This window comes from Mirounga angustirostris, unplaced genomic scaffold (assembly GCF_029215605.1).
Source record: "Mirounga angustirostris isolate CCGP_5_RB_7025 unplaced genomic scaffold, mMirAng1.0.hap1 SCAF_10, whole genome shotgun sequence".
Classification (NCBI taxonomy): Eukaryota; Metazoa; Chordata; class Mammalia; order Carnivora; family Phocidae; genus Mirounga; species Mirounga angustirostris.
Window position 1 is genome coordinate 65,888,160 of NW_026991718.1, and position 3,665 is coordinate 65,891,824.

The 3,665-nt window shown below is 37.2% G+C and overlaps 1 protein-coding gene across 10 annotated transcripts in view; it reads right to left on the reverse strand.

Annotated features, from left to right (window-relative positions):
• ACYP2 (acylphosphatase 2) overlaps positions 1-3,665 on the reverse strand; it is a 182,771-nt gene that overhangs the window by 119,277 nt on the left and 59,829 nt on the right. The gene's annotated exons all lie outside the window — the stretch shown is intronic.

The window sequence follows — 3,665 nt, forward strand, 5'->3', positions numbered from 1 at the left end:
TTTCACTCTCCCTTCTCCATCACTGCTTCCTGGGACTGCCTCCCAATTCAATCAGTCACACGTAAGCCAGGGTCTCAGGGGAATCGAAGCTAAAATAACCTCCAAAACTCCTTTTTCTCATCTGTAACATGGGGGTGAGAATACGATCTAACGTCATTAATACTTTTAATGCAGTGTTGTTACGAGGATTACATCAGGTAATATATGTAGAGTTCTCATCCTGGTGCCTGGCACACAGTAAAAATTAAATCAACCAATACTACTTTGTTCATAACAAACAGTGACCAAGTAAAATCTACAGTGACATGCTTTTACAGGAAACCAAACAGGCAATGTAAATAAATGTGGGGCTATCTTCTGGCACAGTGGTTCTCAGTGGGGACAATCTTGTCCCCCCAGGGAACACGTGGCAATGTATGGAGACAATTTTGATTGTCACAACTGGGAGCTGTTACTGGCATCTACTGGATAGAGGCCAGGGATGTCGCACAGGACAGCCCCCTCACAATCAAGAATTATCTGGCCAAAGGGGCGCCTAGGTGGCTCAGTTGGTTAGGTGACTGCCTTCGGCTCAGGTCATGATCTCAGGGTCCTGGGATCAACTCCTGCATTGGGCTCCCTGCTCGGCGGGAAGCCTGCTTCTCCCTCTCTCACTCCCCCTGCTTGTGTTCCCTCTCTCGCTGTCTCTCTCTCTCTCGGTCAAATAAATAAATAAAATCTTAAAAAAAAAAAAATTATCTGGCCAAAACGTCAAGAGTGCCAAGGTTGAGAAACACTGTCTAGCACAATATCCTGATTATTATAGGATTACTATAGGAGCCTCATAAATATTTAATGTAATTCATTAAACCTCTAAAAAAATTTACAACTCTGAGGAGCCCTCAGTTTCTTGGTCAGAAGGATCACAGACTCCATCCTCGACGGTTCAATCAAGAGATTGAACCTACAAACCATAGTCATGAAAGATAACTGAATGTCAAAGGACCTATATGTAAAATGGCATCTCTCAGTTGATTATCATGCCAAAGAAGAACCTGAGAAGATCTGCAGTACAAGAAGTTGACTGAATCAGTCTGTGGCGAGTGTAGCCCTCCATGTTGGAAGCACACAGGGACCAACACTGCACCCCTGACAACAAGAACATTCCCAAAGGAGCTAACAAGGCTAAGAGAATCATCAACCTGTAGACAGCTGCATGCCAGGTGCAGTGAAGACCAAAATTTAACTAACAAGAAAAGATTGATGCAGTTTAGCCAGAGTTCTGAGGTCTCTTTTCTGACCTAGTCTGGGGAGATCCCCCAAACAAGCAAATGCATATGGTTCTTTCTTTCTCTACTTTCACTTGAATATTCATTATCAGAAAATACAACTTCCTAAAATAGCTCCTAGAGTTTTCACTAGTGATACCAACTCTGAATACTTACACTTTAAGTAATATCACAGTTGAGTGGGCATCCACTGTGCAGATAGCATTTTAATAAGGTATAAAGGTTTATAAAAGATAATTCATTTCTAACCTAAATATTTTTCATATCTAGGTAGAAATATCAAACATTACACTTACAAATAAATCAACTATAAATTACAAAGCAACAGGAAAAGAAAAAATGTTACAAGTTCACCAGAACTTGTAAATAGATTAAATATAGGAAAGAAAATAACAAAATTAAATGTTGAGGAAAATAAGAATCATTGACGTTGAAAGTACAACTCTATAGATAGGATATTTTATCTTTATATATAATTATAATATGGACTTCCTGATGAGAAAAAAGTCAGTGCATTTAAGATTTGAATCAAATGCTTCAAGGATGAAGAGGCTGGTTGTACAAAAGATTTAACTCAATAAAAATGTACAGTTAATTTTTTTCATCTCCAATTATTGATGTCTTCTTGGAGCATTGACCAAATGCCATTATACAGTGTTCCCAAAGAAAATGCCAGTGGGGTGAAAAATGATCAGTCTTGAGGTTTTATATCTCATGCCTATTTAAAGCTCTGGTTTTTAACCTATTTTTTTTTTAGAGAGAGAGAGTGAATGCAAACAGGGGGCAGGGGGGAGGGAAGAGGAAGAGGGAGAATCTTTAGCAGGGTCACGCCCAACAGCACCCGAGATCATGACCTGAGGGGAAATCAGGAGTCCCACACCTAACTGACTGAGCCACCCAAACACCCCTCTTTTTGAACATAGTACAAATAAAAGCAAAACAAAGAAATATTTTATTGTTATTTTATTTTATTTTATTTTATTTGGGGGGGTGCGGAAGAAGAGGGAGAGAAAGAATCTTAAGCAGGCTCCACGCCCAGCATCGAGCCCCACGTGGGGCCTGATCTCACAACCCTGAGATCCAGACCTGGGCAGAAATCAAAAGTCGGTTGCTTAACCAACTGAGCCACCGAGGCACCCACTTACTCTGTAATTTTAAAGCAAACTTTAACTGAATTGCAAATGGGAATGTTTCTATTTTCTGCAAATTCATAATACCAACTATTTTCTAATCTACGACTATTTATCACTTGCAGATAGACAACAATAACAACGCAATTATAAAACACATAAATTGCTGCCATTGTTCCAACAGAATGTGCTATTTGTGTAATAATAGTTGTCGATCATTCCAGGCTACATTCCAGCCTATATTATAGGCTAAAAAATATGAGGTTAATTTTTATGGTAGTATAAGTTCACATAATTATTATTAATTGAAAAATTGGCCTCTTGAGCAAAACCAGAACACACCTTCCAGGAAACAAACAGAAAACAAAGTTTCATTTATTAGATATATTTTATCTAGCACTTTCCCAAGCAAGAGTAGCTGGCCACCCTATATTAATATATATGTATACATGCTCATTCAGATATTATGCTAGTATTCTTTTTAATCTTTGCCAATTTGGTGGTGGGAAAAAGCTCTCTAAATTGAAATTCCATAACTACTAGGGATATTAAACCTTTTGCATGTATTTGCTGATCAATAATTTCCTTTTTGTGAACTACCTGGCCATTTTTTTTCCCCTTTGGATTTTTTTCAGGCAATGTTTTGTTCAAATATTTGTATTTGTGAGTTTTTTATACTCACAACATACATCATTTAGCTATATTTTAACAATTTACCTTTTGCCCATAAATTTTGTTTATGGTGTCCCTTGGCATATAAATTTCTAAACACTTCAAGTCTACCCTATATATCCTTTATATTTTGTCTTTCAGTTTATAAGGCCCTCACTAACTCCAATGTAGATATTTCATATCTATATATTCTTCTAGTTCTTCAATGGTTTAATCTTTTACATTCAACTCTTAATCCAGATAGGAGGAAGGAAGCTAATATTCTTCTAATAGTTACCCATGGTCTCAGCCTTGTCTATTAAAAAATCCATCTTCATCATATAGGAAGTGCATGCATTAGGGTCTGTTTCTGAACTTCCTATTCTCTTTCACTGATCTAATGTATTTGGATTAGTATTGCACTGCTAAGATTACTGTAGGATTTTAAATTTTTCATTCCTCCCCATAAATTTGAAAAGCATTTTCTCATTAAAAAAACATCCATGGGAGATAATGATGACTACATTAGTTAAGATGCTCTGGGATGCAAAACCCTGAAAGCCCAATTCAAAGACATTACAACAATAAAGGAATTGATTGGTGTTCATAACTATGA